Genomic DNA, 21373 nt, shown 5'->3' on the forward strand with positions numbered 1-21373 from the left:
ATCGCCTGATTAAATACCAAGCAAGCCCTAGATTTAAAGAGATGCCAGTTGATGATTAAAAGCAACCCCACTGTCTAATGAATTCCACAACCAAGTTAGTTTCCTCTCGAAATATACACTCATGGGATTAAAATCCCCTCAAAGCCAAGTCAGTGATGGAGCTACCATCTTGTCCCCACTATCTGGGACAAATAACCCTTGGTCTTCCTCACACTGGACGTTCTGGCAGGATAAGCAGGGAGGTACAGTAGTTCAAGGACTCTTCAGTAGCCTTGCCAAACTTTCCTTAGAGTTGCACTCAGTTTAAGGAGCTTCCACGCAACCTTACTTCTTTCCACGGGAGATTAGATATGCAATGTAGCCTACTGGCTCTCTCAGCTTCATCCAGCTCTCTCTCCATTTTCTCTGATAGGCGTTTTCTCTAATGTCTGACTTCATCCGTATATAGTGGACTATGTCACATTCTTCAGGGTGTCCTTCATGCACTTCATGTCCTCGGGTCATGTCCTCATGACCTCAGATCCCTTTGAGCCAGACTGTAACCCTCTGGCTGCCACTCTGACCATCTGCTGATGACAGTAATTGTGTCGCCTAGGTTTCTGATGCTTACGCACTATTGCCTGCCTCTACTGTTTCAAAATCTGATCCTGCTCTTTGCTCCCAGTGGCGCCAGTCTTAGAGTGGCATCTCCTACTGTCAACTCTGGCTGGGGCAGCCACCACCGAACCTTTTAGTAATGTTGATGCCTTCCTCATTAGCTCATACTCAGTGCTTTGGTAGACAGTGTCTCCACCATGCCATCCTGTGAAGCAGTTTAGGCTGGCTGAAACTCTTCAAAGGACTGACACCTTTATCTGGTCATAAGGGACCCTGATGCTACCTAGGGTATGACCCGAGGGAACGACACAAGTGCAATAGTAATGAATGACCTGGACGTCTGGCTGTCTATTTTGCTGTCTGTCCTCCAGCCCCATTCATACTCAATCCTAGTTGTACCATTCCATCCATCCAATCCAAAGAATTTGTGGGTTCTGGTTTAACCCAGTTTATGAAGGGCAATGTTGGCTGCATCGTCACTTGATATACCATGTTAGATGCTCTGTCTACAGCAAGGCCCAAAAGTGAGCCAGAAGCTGTTTTTCAAACAGTAATTCTCTGCTGCAAATAACCTTGTCCAGAACCCTAGTAGACTAGGTTATGATTCTCCCATTGAGACTTATGTGAATTCCCCATGGCATCCTTCTGGCCCAAGAAACTTCCTTTGGGGTAGAGTTCCCTTTCTCCCTCATCAGCCTAGCACTCCCCAGCTGGATTATACTGTGACTGAAATCTAATTGAGTGTAAGTCTGGCAGGGGGTTAGGGTTCTGCACCATCATGAACCCTATTAATTAATCTTTAATAGGGAAGACTGCCCCTGGAGAGGGAAATGGCAGCCCACTTTAGTATTCTTGCCTGGAGAATCCCATGGACAGAGGAACCTGGCAGGCTATGGTCCACGGATCACAGGGAGTTGGACACAACTGAGCAACGGAGCACAGGGAAGACTGGAAATGTTCTGCAGGATCATGGGTTCCCAGGGATCCAGGAATTTGAAAGTGACCCCATTCTGTCCCAACCAGAACCTTGACCTTGGTCTTCCATACTTGCCTAGCTGAGAACTGAACCTTCTTTGGAGCTCTGCTACCCTTATGATTAAGTCCAGGGCCTGGTCCTCCATTTGCTCTGCCTTCTGGGGGTAATTCAGATGGTAAAGAATCTGCCTGCAATATGGGAGACCTGGGTTTGATCCCTGAGTTGGGAAGATCCCCCAGAGGAGGGCATGGCAGCCCACTCCAGTATTTTTGCTGGAGAATCCCCATGGACAGAGGAGCCTGGTGGGCTACAGTCCATGGGGTCACAAAGAGTTGGACACGACTGAGCGACTAAGCACACAGCGCTGGTGAAAGAGAAAAGAGCCTCTTCAAAAGCTAAGTGTAAAAGCCGGGAGTCCTCTTTATACTGTCTAATTATGGATTAAACACTCGACTTTTGGTTATTTTCCCAAAATACTAATTGTGTTTAGCAATATGTGGTTAGTATTTCCCCATACTTCTCAAATGCCTGATCCAGGGCACCCACTAGTTCATTTCCTTCCATTTCACCATCAGTGAACTTTTTAACAATTTCAGCCTTTGAATAATTCAGCCTTGCACCAGGCGTTATCAGTACACTGCCTATCACCAGTGATGGAGTCTATACTAGTTTTTAGAACTGCTGTACCTGCAAACTGGGTGGCTTAAAACAACAGACATTTTATTTTGTCATAATTATGGAGGCTAGATCTTTCCAAAAGCTGTGTGTCATCAGGGTTATATTCCCTCTGAAGGCTCCTGGGAAGAATCCTTCCTTGCCTCTGAGTTTCTGATGGCTCCAGATGTTCTTGGCTTGTGGTAGCATCGCTCCACTCTCTGATTCTATCTTCACATGGCCTTCTCTGTGTCCTCTTTGTCATTGGATTTAGAGCCCACCCTAATCTACCATAATCTCATCTCAACCCTTAACTAAAATTATACCTGCAAGTACTGTTTCCAAATAAGATCACTTCCTGAGGTTCTGAATGAAGATGAATTGGGGGACAGTGTTCATCTCACCACAGGGTCCTCATGGCCAGCTGGCTGGTGACAATGTTTCTTAGCACTGACTTTCTTGGATCATTCCTGGGGACCCAACTTGCAACAGCTGGGTCCCCAGGGGCATAATATGCTATTATTATGATATAAATAACAGCATACAGGAAGTTTATTAAGTGTTGCTCTTAAACTAAACACATGGAGAGGGGGTGGATAGAAAGAAGGAATCGGCATAAGGGGAATTTGGACCACCCTTGGTTACATAGCTTCCCTGATGTCTCAGACAGTAAAGATTCTGTCTGCAATGTAGGAGACCTGGGTGTGATTCCTGGATGGAGAAGATCCGCTGGAGAAGGGAATGGCTATCCACTCCAGTGTTCTTGCCTGGAGAATTCCATGGACAGAGGAGCCTGGCAGGGCTACAGTCCCTGGGGTCACAAAAGAGTCAGACATGGCTGAGTGACTAACACTTTCACTTTTCACTTTCATAGTTTTGAAAGGCCTCACTAGAGTTCTCAGGAATCTCTGAAGCAGAGAGGATCCCTTGCTGTGGTTCTGAGTTGGATCAAAGAGGCAAAGGCATTAATGAGTAGGATAATCAGCCATTGAATGTGGTCTGTTCTAGGGAGACTGTGCTGTCAGAGAAACTGCTTCTCTTCAGGCAAGACTTCAAGACTGACAGCTGAACATTCTTAGTAGTGGGTGAAAAGTACTTCACTCCTGAAGTACTCCTGGGTGACATAGGACTCCATCCACTATACCTATCATTGATCAAGATTAAAAATTAACTTATTTTTATAAAATTGAAATATTTTAGGCTATTGTTTTCATTTCCAGAAAGATACACCAGAAGGGGGAAACACCTAAGAACTCTTGAAAAGAAATGAATATTAGATGGATGAGATGACTGAAGGCAAGTTTTGAGACATACACATTGGAAGGTGGAGGGAACACTCACCCAAAATGGAAGTTGCTCCACCTGAAAACTGGGAGGATGGAGATTGTGCACTGGTGATAGAGGAGTTTAGGGGAAGGATATGGGAGATGCCTTAGCACCTCTTTCTCTGGTCTGTCTGTCTCTGAGAAAGGTATGTGTTCTCATTTGTTCTGCTTCTCTATATCATAAGCTTTTCAGGGGCTGGACCTTGTTAGGGAAACCTGCCAGAATCCAGCTGAGCCTATGCTGAGTGGGTAAATGTAACTTTGGGTGCAATATTTGCAAGTCTTTTTGACCAAAAGGCTAAACTGCATTTCTTCCAACAGCTTTATCAGCTTAAAAAAAAAAGATTAAAAAAAAAAGTAATCTCTACATCAACCTTTCTATGTCCCAATCTGTTCTGAAGTCAGGTGAAGAAGAGTGGTTCTATTCATAGGTCCCTCCTTCAAACTCCTACATGGTCATCAGTATTAGTGATGAAAGAAACACTTTATTTTCCTTTCCACTTTTGAAACTCTAAAATGTTGCTGTAGTGAAAGTTGCATCTCAGTCCAATAATCATGTGTATCCACTCAGAGTGAGGCACAGACAATTGAGCCTACTCGAGCTTGAAAAGTAGGCAGGGACTGAAGAGTTTTCTCTCATCAGCTCTATAAATCATTTGACACAGATTCTAGGGCAAGCTTCCAGCTATGACTCTAAAAGCCACACCATAGATTTTCTTTTTAGATACAATTGAAATAACATTATAATTAGTTTCAGGTGTACAAGGCAATGATTCGATGTTTGTGTATATAGCAAAATGATCACCACAATAATCCAGCTAACATCTGTCACTATACATTGGTACAAAGAATTCTTTTCTTGTGATGAGAACCTTCAAGATCCACTTTACTGCTGCTGCTGCTACTGCTGCTAAGTGGCTTCAGTCTTGTCTGACTCTGTGTGACCCCATAGATGGCAGCCCACCAGGCTCCCCCGTCCCTGGGATTCTCCAGGCAAGAACACTAGAGTGAGTTGCCATTCCTTCTCCAATGCATGAAAGTAAAAACTGAAAGTGAAGTCACTCGGTCGTGTCCAACTCTTCGCAACGCCATGGACTGCAGCCCACCAGGCTCCTCCGCCCATGGGATTTTCCAGGCAAGAGTACTGGAGTGGGTTGTCATTGCCTTCTCTGATCCACTTTACTAGCTACTTTCAAACAAGCAATATAGTATTATTAACTATAATCATCACGCTATAAATTATATCTCCATGACTTACTAACTAGAACTGGAAATGTGTACTTCTTGACCCCTTTCACCCATTTCACTCACCCCCACCTCCACTCTGGCAACCACCAATTTGCTCTGTTTCCATGAACTCAGGTCTCTGGTTGGTTGGTTGAAGATTCCACCTGTAAGTGATAACATACGGTATTTGTCTTTCTCTGTCTGACTTATTTCAATAAACATAATACCCTCCAGATCCACCCATGTTGTTGTAAACTACAAATTTTTATTTTTTTATTTTTGGATGAGAAGTATTCCACTGTGTATGTGTATATATATATGTGTGTGTGTGTATGTGTGTGTGTGTGTGTGTGTATCTTTTTGAACAAGTGTTTTCATTTTCTTTGGATATATACCCAGAAGTGGAATTACTGGTCAGATGATAGTTCTATTTTTCATTTTTGAGGAAACCCCATGCTATTTTCCACAGTGGCTACACCAATTTACATTCCCACCAACAGTGTACAGTTCAGTTCAGTAGCTCAGTCGTGTCTGACTCTTTGAGACCCCATGGACTGCAGAATGCGAGGCCTTCCTGTCCATCACCAACTCCCGGAGTTACTCAAACTCATGTCCATTGAGTTGGTGATGCCATCCAACCATCTCATCCTCTGTCATCCCCTTCTCCTCCTGCCTTCAATCTTTACCAGCATCAGGATCTTTCCCAATGAGTCAGTTCTTCACATCAGGTGGCCAAAGTATTGGAGTTTCAGCATCTGTCCTTCCAATGAATACTCAGGACTGATTTCCTTTAGGATGAACTGGTTGGATCTCCTTGCAGTCCAAGGGACTCTCAAGAGTCTCCTCCAACATCACAGTTTGAAAGCATCAATTCTTTGGTGCTCATCTTTCTTTATAGTCCAACTCTCACATCCACACATGACTACTTGAAAAACCATAGCTTTGACTAGGTGGACCTTAGTCAGCAAAGTAATGTCTCTGCTTTTTAATATGTTGTCTAGACAGTGTACAAGGGATCCCATTTATCCACATCCTTGCCAATGTTTTTATTTTGTGGTCTTTTTCATGATAGCCATTTTGACAGATGTGAAGTAATATCTCATGTGGCATTGGTTTGCATTTCTCTAATAATTAGCAATGTTGAACATCTTTTCATGTGTCTATTGGTCATCTGTGTGCCTTCTTTGGAAAAATGTCTGTTCAGGTGTTTTGCCCATTTTAAATTGTGTTGTTTACTTTTTTGAAATTGAACTATATGAGCTTTTTATATATTTTGGATGTTAACCCCTTATCAATAATATCATTTGAAAATATTCTCTCCTAGTCCATTGGTAGTCTTTTCATTTTGTTAATGGTTTCCTTTGCTGTGTAAAAGCTTTTAAGTATAATTAGGTCAAATTTGTTTTTTTTTATTTTTGTTTTCTCTTTGGAGAAAGATCCAAAAAAAAGATATTACTACAATTTATGTCAAACACCTAGACAGCATATTAAAAGGTAAAGACATTACTTTACCAACAAAGGTCCATATTGTCAAAGCTACGGTTTTTCCAATAGTCACATATGGATGTGAGAGTTGGATCATAAAGAAGGCTGAGCACTGAAGAATTGATGCTTTTGAACTGTGGTGTTGGAGAAGACTCTTCAGAGTCCCTTGGACTGCAAGGAGATCAAACCAGTCAATCCTAAGGGAAATCAGTCCTGAATATTCATTGGAAGGACTGTAGCTGAAGTTCCAATACTTTGGCCACCTGATGAGAAGAGCTGACTCATTGGAAAAAAAACCTGATGCTGGGAAATACTGAAGACAGGAGAAGAAGGGGATGACAGAGGATGAGATGGTTAGATGGTATCACCAACTCAATGGACACAAGTTTCAGCAAGCTCCACAAGATGGTGAAGAACAGGGAAGCCTGGAATGTTACAGTCCATGGGGTCACAAAGAGTTGGACATGACAAAGTGACTGAACAACAACAAATCCCTACCTATGTTTTCTTCAAGAGTTTTATGGTTTCCAGTCTTATATTTAGATCTTTAACTTGTTTGGAATATTTTTGTATATGGTGTGAGAAAATGTTCTAATTTCATTCTTTTACATGTAGCTGCCTAGTTTTCACCTCAATACTTAGTGAAGAAACTATCTTTTCCCATTGCATATTCTTGCATTCTTTTGTAGGTAAAGTGACCATAATTGTGTGGATTTATTTCTAGGCTGTCTGTTCTGTTTCACTGATCTATGTGTCTGTTTTTTCCCAGTACCATACTATTTTGATGACTAGAGCTTGGTGATAGAGCCTGAAGTTAGGAAGCATGCTACTTCTAGCTCTGTTCTTCTTCTTCAAGGTTCTTTTGCCTATTTGGGGGTCTTTTGTATTCCAAACAAATTTTAAATTTATTTGTCCTAGGTCTGTGAAAAATACTGAACCACAAAAGACCCCAAATTGGCAAAGAAATCCTGAGCAAAGTGTCCAAAGTTGAAGGTATAATCCTCCCAAACTTCAGAGTATACTGCACTGTAATAAAAGCGGTGTGATATTGGCACCAGAATAGACACACAGATCAATGGAACAGAATAGAGAGCCAGAGATAAACCCACACACCTATGGTCAATCAACCTGTGACAAAGGAGACAAGACTATACAATGGAGAAAAACAGTCGCTTAAAAGGTGCTGGGAAAACCGGACAGCCACACGTAAAACAATGAGATTAGAACATTGCCTCACACCATATACAAAGAAAGATACACTCAAAATGGTTTTAAAGACCAAATGCCATAAAACTCCTGGGGGAAAATAGATGGAACACTCTGACATAAATCATTAACAATATTTACTTGAATCAGTCTAAGGGAAAAGAGATAAAAGCAAAAATATACAAATGAGATCTAATTAAACTTAAAAGCTTTTGCACAAAGGAAATAATAGACAAACAGCTCAATAACAACCACACACAAAAAAAAAAAACACGCAATTTTTAAAAATGGACAGAGACCTTCTGAGAAATGTCTCTTCAGAAGACATACAGATGGCCAACAGGCACAGGAAAAGATGTTCAATAGCACTATTAGAAAAATGCAAAACCACAAGGAGATACTGCCTCATAACTGTCAGAACAGCTACCATCGAAAAGTCCGGAAACAACGAATGCTGGTGAGAATGTGGAGAAAGGACCCATCTTGCACTGTTCATGGGAATGTGAATTAGCGCAGCCACAATGAAAAACAGCATGGAGATTCCTTAAAAAGCTAAAACTATAAGAACCATACGATCCAGCAATTCCACCCTTGGGTCTGTATCTGGAAAAAATACAAACACTAATTTGAAAAGATATATGCACCCCAATGTTTGCGGCAGTGCTATATACAATAGCCAAGACACAGAAGCAATCCAAGTGCCCATCAATATCTGATTGGATTAAGAAGATGTGGTATATATGAAATAAAATATTACTTAGCCATAAAAATGGAAATACTGCCACTTGCAGTAGCAAGGATGAACCTAGAGAGTGTTATGCTTAGTGAAATAAGTCAGTCAGGACAAAAACTGTATAACCCCACTTACAAATTCATATGCATATGCAAAACAGACTCACAGATATAGAAAACAAACTTGTGATTACCAAAAAAAGAGAAGGAAGTGGGGAGGGAAATATTAAGTGCATAGGATTAACAGATACAAACTACTATATATATATATAAAATAGATAAGCAACAAGAATACACTGTATAGCATGGGGAATTATACCTATTATCTTGCAATGACCTGTTATGGCGTGTAGTGTGCAGTGCTAAATCATTATGCTGTACACCTGAAACACAATATTGTAAATCAACTATACTTCAATTAAATTTTAAAAATAAAGGACAGTAATGGATTGTAATGCACTGAATTATATAAGCACATACTAATATAAACACATTAGAGAAAAGGAAATGCCTGTCCTTACAGTTGAATGCTGCTGCTGCTAAGTCACTTGTCGTGTCCAACTCTGTGCGACCCCCTAGATGGCAGCCCACCAGGCTCCCCCGTCCCTGGGATTCTCCAGGCAAGAACACTGGAGTGGGTTGCCATTTCCTTCTCCAATGCATGAAAGTGAAAAGTGAAAGTGAAGTCGCTCAGTCACGTCCAACATGGACTGCAGTCTACCAGGCTCCTCCATCCATGGGATTTTCCAGGCAAGAGTACTGAAGTGGGATGCCATTGCCTTCTCCATTACAGTTGAATATCAACTAATAAATGTAGAAGAAATGCGAAAAATACCAAACCATTTGGCAACCATTACAATGCTGATTGATTCAAGTAGGAATTGTCAATAGATGCTAAGGCTGGTGGGTAGATATTTGAAATTGGGCCAGGATCCCATTTCTTATTAGAAAACTTACCACAAAGGACTTTCCTGGTGGCTCAATGGTTAAGACTTTGCCCTTCAATGCAGGGGGTGTGGGTTTGATCCCTGGTTTAGGAGCTAAGATCCCACATGCTTCTCAGCCAAAAGTCAAAACATAAAACAGAAGCAATATTGTAACAAATTCAATAAAGACTTTGAAACTGGTTCACGTTAAAAAAAATTTTTTTTAATATAAATCTTCACTCAAAATACTTCTCAATTGCTAAGGAGGAAATGGCAGGCTTCTCCCATGTAAATTCACCAGACACCAACTCGAGCAGGTGATCAGAGTTAACATAAACAGTAGTGGGTGGGTCAATGTCATGTGCCTCCTGATGTGATAAACTGAGAAGAACACAGCATCATTTCTGAACAGTATTTTCTATCAGTGTTGATATTCTTATATAAAGCCACAATGCAACCATTCATAAGTAAGAGAGAGTTTTTGTATTCTAGATTTGGAGGTGAAGGTGCATCATGTTAGCAACTTGCTTTCAAGCATCTCAGAAAACAAGTAATGGCAATAGATATTCATATAAAGTTGCTTACACAGCAAATACATTCATAATTGGGAAATGTTGATGAAGGAGATATGGCAGTACTTTACTGTCATTGCAACTTTTCTGTACATTTGAAATTTTAAAATTTACTGAATTACCTTTTTAAAAATCATATTTGTAGTATAAAATGGTTTGATGATTGGCATTTTGGCAAGGAATTGGAAAAACAACTGCACAGATTTCTAGGTGGGAAAGTACATACAAGTGCTATTTCTTGTGGAGGGCAGTTTATCACTATCAAATTTTTTAAATGCATATACCCTTTGACTCAGTAATTCTACTTTTAGGAATTAATGCTACAGATGTATACATCTATGAATATGGGATATACTTCAAGTTGCATAAAATGCAAATAATCAAGTACAAAGTTGTGTGAAAATATAACCATTTGTGTGAAAAAGGACCCATGCATGCATGTTTACCTATAATTACTGATAATATCAGAATAGAAAAGAAGCTGGTGGCTAGGTGGCTAAAAGTTAAAAAAAAAAATCATAGATATAGGAGAGGTGGAGAATTGAGGCTGTTTTAGAATTGGTCTTAGATTCTACCTCTTCATGGGAGGAACTATAATTTCCCCATCCCTTGAATCTGGACCTTGGCCAGTTGAGTGTGGTAGAACTGACAGTGTGCCAAGCCTGGGTATTAGACCCATGCAATTTCCATGAGAACTCGCTCAGGGAATCTGGTTGGAAGATGAAATACGTAGAATAGAGCCAATAACCCCAGCTGAGATCATTCTTTACTAGCCAGCACAAGCCAGTCACCAGACTAAGCCTAGCCAGGACCAAGTGAACTGCCAAGTTAAACCCAGCAGAACTACCCAGTGGACCCATTCTCTTGTGATCATAATAAATGGCTGTTTTAAGCCACTAAGTCTGTGGTAGTTTTTGATACAGCATTAGTGTGGCAACAGATTATACCCAGCACGAACGCATTCTTATTGGGTCCTAAGTGAGCCTTGGTATCTAACATTACGTACATCCTGCTGCAAATCTAGAAGTACTCAATTTTTCCTTGTCTTCTTGGCAACAAGGCATGGGCACATGACTGGGCCCTGCTTTGCTGCATCCACTAATGTAAGTGTCAAAATTCTCCAGTGCCTTATTTCTTGGTGGTGTTTGTTCCAGATACACTGATTGCGGAATTGCCAGCCACATGAGGTCCTAGCACTAATGCGTTTATCTTCAGTTGACTCTTGTGGGGAGCTTTCAGCTCTGCCCCTATTTACACATTTTCTCAGCCTGATGCTTCTGCTCCTGAAAATAAGAAGGTATTAAGTAGCTCATGGAATTAAGTTTATTTTCTGTTTACAAGGGCCAGTGGGCCTTTTTGCTTTTAAATGGAACATCATTCATTTAGATTTCTGAAGTTGATTAGTCAGGAATTTGCTGGTGTGGACAGTCCAAACTATCACACTGGTGAAGTTAGAAAAAGAAGGTAGGAGAGAATTTTAGGAATGGGGATAGTATTAATGTTCCTCTATGTTATTCTCCTTTGAAACAAACATCTCAATTACTATGATACAGTACAAAGCAAGAGAGACATCATTTATTGTTGGCCTTTGCAATGGAAATACACTGTACCAAGACTCAACCTTTTACACTAGGATTGACCAGGATTCAACCTTTGAATTCTATCTTTAACCCATTACTTCAGGATTGTTTTGTAAATTTTAACTACTCTCATACTTTCCTGAAAAGCAATTTAGAATCCCATACACTGAAATGCCTTCTATTGTCCCTGAGAAAGTGCCTTGGACATGGATATATCAAGTAACTCAGGAAATCTTGAATCAGACAAGAAATTGGCTAACTACCAATTTTCCCATCTCTTGGCTAACTTTGTCTCCCAATTAGTTTGAGGCTCAACAGAACTAGGACCTTGGCTAAGTTTCAGCTGGCATTGATTCAATCTTTAAATCTCTCACATCTATCCTGTCTCATCCCACAGCTTAGGCCCTCATCTCTCAGCTAGATGATTACTGCAACATGAGACAAGATTGGAGGCAAGAGAGACCGAGTTTTTTCAGGGGACAGGCCTTCTGTGATTTGGTTTTTCTTATACTTCCCACTGCAACTCCTGCCAATCCCAGGATAGAAAATAGACATTTGTCTGATTGTACCAATTATTTTCAGAACACCAAGCGCTTACATGCTATTCCCTATGATTAGCATGCCTTCCCTACTTGAAAAATGTGTACTCATCCTTCAATTTTCAACTCAAGCATTACCAACTATGTCCATCTCCAAGCAGAAAAGACTCTTCATCTTCTCTTATGGCCAAGCTATCCATTTAACCCTATCCCTACTGTGGAGTATTAACTTCCTTGTTGTCTCTCCCATTGTTCAGAGTTCTTTTGTATCCCCATTACATAGGCTAATGTACTAGAGTACTCAGATTATGCCTATGGGCAGCCTTGGATAAATAACCAAGAAAAGAAAAGGGAAAAAGGAAGAGAGGAGAAAAGAAAAGAATCTGAAGACCCAGGGCCTCAATTCTCTATTCCAAAAAAACCTTGTAATGTTCACCCTCCCAACAAAAACATCCCTGACGTTTAAGAACCATACTTAGCAAAAGAGTGACAAGATGAAAATACATGACAGTTACTGCCTTGGATTTCAAAAATTACTCAAGAAATCTATCAATCACATTAATAAGAGTCCATTCTTTCTTATTAAGTATATAAGCTGAAAGGCTGGCAGTGTTTCATGGAAATTTTATGATCACTGGCGTCAGACATGGTCTAAATCTGGCCTTAGATAAATTTCTTGCCCTCTGTATCTCTCAGTTCCTTGAACTGAAAGGATTGTATTGCACCGCTAGCAATCTTTCACACACACACACACACACGCACACACACACACGCACACACACACACACACACACGCACATATACATATCCTTAAATAGTTTTGTAACTTTTCCAGTGAACAGGCTTACAAGAGCAATGAATTGGGCATGACCAAGATTTCATTACATGGAAAAGTGTTTTTTTCAATCACATTGTCCATACTATCCAGTTTTATATAGCATTTAAAGAATACTGAAGTATAACTGAATATACTGACTTAGAAACCTGTCCATGTGTTCTTTCATAGGAAAAATATTGAACATATGCAATTACGATTTTATTGATCATCTTGAAAAATATCTGTATATAAAGAGGTACATATATATGTAAAGTGCTTAGGGGTACAGGCATCAAGACCAAAGTGTGTAACACATGAAGGAGGAAGAAAGCACTACAAGAGAAAAATAATTTCAATAAACAATTCTATTTTAATTGATATAGTCCATTCAAGATGCCATAGAAAAATACCACAAATTGGATGGCTTATAAATGGATATTTTTCACAGTTCCAAAACCTAAAGCACCAGCATGGTCACATAGCAACTGCCAACCAAGAAAAGTTTACCCAGCAAAGTTATCCTTCAGAAGTGAAGGGTAGATAAAGCTTTTCATAACAACCAAAAGCTGAGGGAATCCATCACCACTATACCTGCCTTACAAGAAATGCTGAAAGATGTTTTTCATATTAATATGAAAGGATGCTAACTTCTAATGTAAGCTTATGAAAGTGTTCGTCATACGTGTAGAGGCTTCCCTGGATGCTCAGTGATAAAGAATCCACCTGCCAGTGCAGGAGGCATGGATTCCATCCCTGATCTGGGAAAATCCCATGTGCCATGGAGCAACTAAGCCCATTCACCACAACTATTGAGCCCGCACACCCTAGAGTCCAGGAGCTGCGACTACTGAGTCTATGCACCCTAAAGCCCACGGTCCACAACTAGAGAATAGCCCCCATTCATCACAACTAGAGAAAAGCAACAAAGATCTAGTACAGTAGGTCTAGTGCAACAAAGGCCCAGTACAAAAATAAATACACACACATGCATCACACTGGTAACGCTAAGTATATAGTCAAATTCAGAATACTTTCAATACTACAACCACGTAACTCTAGTATGGCAGTTAAAGGACCCTTGTGGCTCAGCTGGTAAAGAACCTGTCTGCAATGTGGGAGACCTGGGTTCTTTCTATCCCTGGGTTGGGAAGATCTCCTGGAGAAGGGAAAGACTACCCACTCCAGTATTCTGGCCTGCAGAATTCCCTGGACTGTAGAGTCCATGGGATCACAAACAGTCAGACATGAGTGATTTTCACTCACTGCCCTACCTGCCAGTCAGTGCCCTGTCACTGCCCATTCTGGCCATGGCTAATGCCCTTGGGTTGTAATTTGACCAAAGCTCCCAAGGCAGCCCTGGTTTTGGCTAACCCATCTCCGCAGCTGGAACTGGAGGGCCCACTGCAGGCCAGGACTTCTGGTTTTGCTTCTTCCTGGCTAGAGGTGTTGCAAGATGCTGTGCCAAAAGAGTTGCCCCTTTGGATCAAGTAAAAGTTTTATTACAAGCTCACAGTCAATGCTAAAAACATTTGGAAGTATTTTCTGCATTGCATGCTATTTCCCAAAGGATGGATACCTTGGATTGTATTAATATAAAGGGATTATTGCAACAATGATCTGAATATTTCCCTATGGTGCAATCCAGTTTATCACATTTGAGCATGACATTTACTACTACAAAGCTGAGTTTCTGGTCTGTATACATATTAATGGCTGGATCTGTGGCAGGTTTAACAGCAGTTATCTGTACTTACCCTCTACACATGGTTAGAGTACACCAAACACTCCAAGTGAAAGAGGAACATACTTATACAGGAATTAGTCACGCTTTCAAAATAGTCTGAGCAAAGGAAAGTGATAACCTTGTACTTTACAGAGGCCTGATACCTGCTATATTGGGAATGGTTCCATAGGCATGTGTTTGGTTGGTTGGTTGGTTGGTTTTTTCCTTCTGGTACCTTTCCTGTGCTCCTTACGTTCTTGGCAGAACTTCTGATAACAGTAAGTCCCCTACATACAAACCTTCAATTTGCAAACTTTCAAAGATGTGAGTGTGCGTTCACATGTCCAATCACGTTAGTTCCTGTGTCTGGCGTACATTGTCACATGTGTGCATCTTCGACAAGTGGCTGTGGTTGCGTGTGCGTCACTGTGTAGCACTGTAGAGAGCACAGTAGCACAGTATCTTTAGTCCAAGCCCAGGATGTCTAGAGGCGAGCATAAAAGCAGCGGTGGTCTAGCCGGTACTACTGATATAGCTGGTAAGTACTGTACTGTAAGATTAAAAATATTTTATTTTTGTGTTTTTAAGTGTATTTGTTTGCAAAGTTTTATAAACCTATCATAATACTGGTTCGATTCCTGGGTCGGGAAGATCCCCTAAAGAAGGAAATGGCAATCCACTCCAGTATTCTTGCTTGGAGAATCCCATGGACCTAGAAGCCTGGCAGGCTACCACCCACAGGATCAAGAGTCGGACACAACTTAGCGACTAAACAACCACAACCAAGATCACCAGCAGTGTTGAAATGTGGTTCCAAACACCAGTCACAGAGGCACCACTGAGAAAATCTCGCCCTCCCAGTTCAATTATCTGCCTTGAAATCAACATATATAGCAGCTCCTGAGAATCAAGGTTGCTCGAAGGAGTCTGGTGGTGATTTGTCATTCTCTACCCTCTTCCCATTAGATTTCCCTTTTACTGTCTTAATGTTATCACCTTCTGACCAACAACTTTCTGCAGCAAAATTCATAAAGTCTGGGCAACAATCATCATGGCTCAGGTTTAAGAATGACATCAAGACCTTCTGAGCTAGTCGTCTATCAAGGAGAAGATGAAATGATGGTTCATTCATACAACACAGTACTGAGTAGTATGTAGTTCATACACAACACTGAAGGAATAAGCCACATCTTCATTGAAGAATGATCATGATATATTGAGTATAAAAGGAAATTACATTTTTAAAAGTACATTGTAATTAAACTTTTGCAAGTTAATTCTTATGTTTCTCAAATCCTTTATGTTCATTTTGCATTTGCTTAGTTGCCTGAACCATGACCTTAGGTGACCTTGTGACATCTGAACACCTGTTGAGTGGGATGGGGAGGTAGATGGTGAGAAAGGAGGGACTTTGAACCTCAAGAGAGAAATTCATTAAGCTTTTCTACAAAGAAGGTGTTGCTTTTCTAATTCTAAACTTTTGATATAAAAATATTCATTCAGACTGTTGCCACAGATGTTCACATTCTAAAGTATGTTGTTTTCAGATAGGAAGGTAACACACTGTGTATTTAGGTACTCAATTCCCATTACTGGCAAAATAGAGAAATGTATATCATCTGATTGTAACCCTGGCATCATTCCCTGCTGCTGCTGCTGCTAAGTCGCTTCAGTCGTGTCCGACTCTTTGCGACCCCATGGACTGCAGCCCACCAGGCTCCTCCTTCCATGGGATTTTCCAGGCAAGAGTACTGGAGTGGGGTGCCATCGCCTTCTCTGGCCCCATTCCCTATGAGGTGGTAACTCAGCAGAATTGCTTAAGAATTTTCAGGAGCATTCCTTGAGCAGTCATCTCTGTAAATGTTCAAGTATCACCACAAGATGGCAGAAGAGGATTAATCACGGGATGTGGGTGCATGCTAAGCCACTTCAGTCGAGTCCTGCTCTTTGTGACGCCATGGACTGTAGCCCACCAGTTTCCTCTGTCCGTGGGATTCTCCAGGCGAAAATACTGGAGTGGGTTGCCATGCCCTCCTCCAAGGGATCTTGCTGACCCAGGGATCAAACCCGCATCTCTTATGTCTCCTGCACTGGCAAGCAGGTTCTTTACCACTAGCACCACCTGGGAGGCACAGCAAGTGCCAAAGGCTCAGACCTGTAAGGTTATAGAAATCCTTTTCACTCTCCCCTCTGTGTGGCTGTAATTACTCTTATTGAAAAAACTTTTTAATCTTGGAGGTTATGTACTTAAACAAGAGGATGTGTTCATTATGGTTTAACCAGAAAAACAGCCAATAGGAGATATATATTAAGGTATTGATTGCAAGGAAATGAGTTATACAGTGGTAGTAAGGCAGATCCAAAATCTGTTCAAACTCTGTCCACAGACATCTTGAGAAATGTCTCAGCTCTCAGATCATTTAAACTGGTTGAATCAGGCCCATCAGTTCAGTTCAGTTCAGTCACTCAGTCATGTCCGACCCTTTGCAACCCCATAAATCGCAGCACGCCAGGCCTCCCTGTTCATCACCAAATCCCAGAGTTCACTCAAACTCACGTCCATCAAGTCGGTGATGCCATCCAGCCATCTCATCCTCTGTCCTCCCCTTCTCCTCCTGCCCCCAATCCCTCCCAGCATCAGAGTCTTTTCCAATGAGTCAACCCTTCACATGAGGTGGCCAAAGTACTGGAGTTTCAGCTTTAGCATCATTCCTTCCAAAGAAATCCCAGGGCTGATCTCCTTAAGAATGGACTGGTTGGATCTCCTTGCAGTCCAAGGGACTCTCAAGAGTCTTCTCCAACACCACAGTTCAAAAGCATCAATTCTTCGGCGCTCAGCCTTCTTCACAATCCAACTCTCACATCCATACATGACCACAGGAAAAACCATAGCCTTGACTAGACAGACCTTTGTTGACAAAGTAATGTCTCTGCTTTTCAATATGCTGTCTAGGTTGGCCATAACTTTCCTTCCAAGGAGTAAGCGTCTTTTAATTTCATGGCTGCAGTCACCATCTGCAGTGATTTTGGAGCCCAAAAAAATAAAGTCTGACACTGTTTCCACTATTTCCCCATCTATTTCCCATGAAGTGATGGGACCGGATGCCATGATCAGGCCCATAAGATTACCTAAAACAATCTACCTAACCTACAGACAACTGACTGTGGAACTTTAATTACTCTATAAATCACTTGCTTGTTTTTGCTCATGCTCAGTGATGTCTGACTCTTTGTGACCCCATAGACAGTAGCCTGCCAGGCTCCTTTGTCCATGGGGGTTTCCCAAGTTAGAATACTGGAGTGGGTGGCCATTCCCTTCTCCAGGGGATCCTCTAGACCCAGGGATTGAACCCTTGTCTCCTGCGTCTCCTGCATTGGCAGACAGATTCTTTACCACTAGTGCTCCCTAGGAAGCCCTACTCTATAAAAAGCTACACAAAAACATCTAATGTTTAACTGAACAACTGGGGACTGTAGCCTGGCCAAGTTGACACACCGAAAGACCAGCAGAGTCTACCCCTTGTCAATTTGGCACAATACAGCTGGCCCTTGAGCAACATAGGGGTTAGGAGCAGCCACGCTCCACCCATTCAAAAATGCACATATAACTTTACAATCAACCCTCTTCACTGCAGTTCTGCATCTGCAGATGCAACTAACTGGTGATCATGTAGTACTGTATGCATGTCTTCAGTACTGTAGTATGTATTTAGTGAAAGAAATCTGCGTGTGTGGACCTGCACAGTTCAAACCTGTGTTGCTCAAAGGGTCAGCTGTACATCACTTTAAACCATACTAAATCTTGAGTGACATCACCAAAAATGACAATATAGGAAACTCCACTCTGTCCCCCAACAGAGGTCCACCATTAGGCAGCTATCCATGAACACACAGCTCTGGGAGAGCTCTGGGGCCCACTTGGCAGCTTTAGTAATACAGTAGAACAGAAACTTCAATGATAACTATGCAAAAAGAAGGATGCTTCCATCAATCCATCCCCCAAGCTGGTGCTGCCCAGCACGAAGTGCTAAGTCCTCAATTAGAGTTTCCCTTGCTGGGAAAGGAAAGCAGGATGAACCATCAGTTTCTGCAGCCTTTGGGGCACTGCATGAATGTCCCGCTTCATCCCACCCCACCCAGAGACTGGCAGACCTGAGATGTAGAGATGGCTAGGAACAAAGGCAGCAGGTGCTGTTAACAACAGCCTTGCAGCAGGAGCGATGGTGTTCTCAGGGACCTGCTCTGCAGACAGATAGAGCTGACTTCACCACTGAAGAAGCTGACAGCCAGCAGCCTTTACAGAGCCCTGCAGATTCTACCCCACAAGAAGTTTTGTTGGCTTTGATGCAGCTACCCAAGCCCCTTCTTGCTGCACTAGGGGAAACTGGGACCCACACCAGCAGACACCCAAGGTCTCTGCAGCCACACAAGTGTAAAACGCCAGCTGCCTGAGTTCCTCCCTGCCCTCACCAGAGACCAGCAGTTGGTTCAGGCTTGCTGTTGTTAAGTCCCTCAGTCATGTCCCACTCTTTGCCATCCCGTGGACTGTAGCACGGCAGACTTCCCTGTCCTTCACTATTTCCGGAGTTTGCTCAAACTCATGCCCACTGAATCGGTGATGCCATCCAACCATCTCATCCTCTGTCATCCCCTTCTCCTCCTGCCTTCAATCTTTCCCAGCATCAGGGTCTTTTCCAGTGAGCCAGCTATTTGCATCAGGTGGGCTGTGTGTAAATGAAAGAAGCCAACCTAAATCCCCCCAGGATGGCCCCCACTGCCATGCACACACTCAGGGCGAGCCCTCCAGCTGTACTCCTGAATGCCACCACCCTGATGCCTGTAATAAGCCTCCACGGCTGCATGCGTGCCCTGATTCGGGGCGTGTGAGCCACAGGTGAGTGCATGGGAGCCAAAGCCCCCTGAAGCTGCCTGTGGGTGTTCTGTACCTGGCTGGCACCACTGCGCCCACCTGTAGCGACCCCCTCCAGCCATCACCTGCACATCCCCAGCCGAACACAGGTCACCTGCCTCCACCTCAGTAGGTGTGACCTGGGGAAGGCTGACAGCCAGGGCCCCTGTAGCTGCCAGTGAGCCCAGAGCTGGTCCCAACACTTGCTGCCCCATCACTATGGGTTGGTTATAAGACAGAGGTTTAAAGGCCTGCAGCTGGCGCCTTGCCACTACATGGGCACATTTTGCGGGCCCCCGCAACCGAGAATGTACCAAGCACTTGCTCTGCAATGAGTGCTATCTACTCTGGTCCCTGGCTGCCAGACACGGACGTGCCCTTAGAGCTCTGACAGTGCGGCAGCCTCAGAGAGTCCCTGCAGTGCGCGATGCTGTGCATCCCAGAACCCTAAGCCAAAGAGATAGCAAGCAGTAGAGGAATATGTTCCAGACAAAGAAACAAGATAAAATCCCAGAAGAACTAAGTGACATGAAGATAGGCATCTACTCCCCAAGAGTTCAGATTAATAAAGACAAAGAACCCAGGAGAATGAGTGCACAGAGAGAGAAGCTAGATGTTTTAAGCAAAGAGTCAGAAAATATAAAGAATAACCAATTTAAGAATACAATAACTGAAATGCAATACACACTAGAAGGAAACAATAGTAGAGTAAATAAAAAAAGAACAGATCGAGTCATGGAAATCACTACCACAGGACAGAAAAAAAGAACAAAAAGAAACGAGGACAGTTTAAGAGACGTCAGGGACAATATCAAGGGGACTAATGTTTGCATGAAACAGGTCCCAGAAGGAGAAGAAAGAAAGAGAGAGCCTGAGAAAATATTTGAAGACGTAACAGCTGAAAATTCCCTAACCAGGGAAAGGAAAGAGTCACTCACGTCCAAGAAGCACAGACAGTCCCATACAGGATGAACACAGTAGGAAGACCCTTTGGCCCCCAGAACTGAGAGGTAGGAGCTTGAGCTGTACTGCTCTCCATCCCTCCAAGAGACAGACCACGTCATCTCATGAGTCAGAATTGTTACAGGCATACCTGACTGATCATCAAGAAGCTGGGCTACTTTTACATGATGCGAGCAGGGAATAATGTATGTTAAGCCCAGGCAACCCTCTTGACCATCTCCTCAGACTTTCTTCCCTTGCCTCACTGTAACTCAGGTACAGTCAGCAGCTCGGGCTTGATGAGAACCCACTAGCGAAGGTTCAGACCACACTGATGATAGTTAGGGTCACACCACACCAATCTTCAGATGAGGTGAGAGCCAAGAGTGAAGAGAACTTTGAGGGGAGAAGGGAGAAGACAGGTAGCAGTTGTGACCCAAGATCAAGCCCCCCAAGGAGAGCTGTATTTCACCCCACTCACACCCTCTGAAAGGGAGGAGTTGGGAACCATGATGGGCTGCTCTGCAGACCTGGTAGAGAAGTGCATCTGTGAGCACAAGGGGGCCTCTGGTGACCATCAGAGCCACACCCCATGGGCTGTTTTCAACCAATGACTGAGTGCAGCAGGGACCTGGGAAAGGTCCCTCCCTGAGAGACCTGGGTCTCCTGTGGGGTCATTTCTGGTCTCTTACTTGCCATTGATGACACCAAGGCACTTAGTATTGCAGCACAGTCTAGCTCACGTCCTATCCAACATTTATTCCTTCTTTCCTTCACAGGGTTAGACCTGCACTGTAATTGATGGCTCCTACAGATACTCCAGTTCCCTCTAAATTTCCACTGCAGGCTTGTTTCTCACCACAAAAAAAAAAAAAAAAAAAAAAAAAGGTTTCCAAATATCAATCCCCTCTTTGCATCTACATAGCACAGATTACAGAACAGTATAAACGTTTAGATCCCACTTAAAATACTAACAAATATATATAAGACACCTTTATATCTGTATAACTTATGCCTGCAGATGCGCCCAAAGCTGCTCCATTCAGAGAGACAATGACCACCAGGGGAGGGAGGTAGCAGGGACACTCCTGAATGAGCTCATCACTGTGGATATTCATTCACCCCGTAATGAGGGGATAAGCCTGAGATAAGGATACTTCTTT

The 21373-nt window shown here is 42.6% G+C and overlaps 1 pseudogene; it reads left to right on the plus strand.

Moving 5' to 3' along the window:
• The first annotated feature begins 14006 nt into the window (after window positions 1-14006).
• On the plus strand, window positions 14007-14611 carry LOC102389107 (annotated as a pseudogene).
• Window positions 14612-21373: the final 6762 nt, after the last annotated feature.

Source organism: Bubalus bubalis, chromosome 7, assembly GCF_019923935.1.
Source record: "Bubalus bubalis isolate 160015118507 breed Murrah chromosome 7, NDDB_SH_1, whole genome shotgun sequence".
Classification (NCBI taxonomy): domain Eukaryota; kingdom Metazoa; phylum Chordata; class Mammalia; order Artiodactyla; family Bovidae; genus Bubalus; species Bubalus bubalis.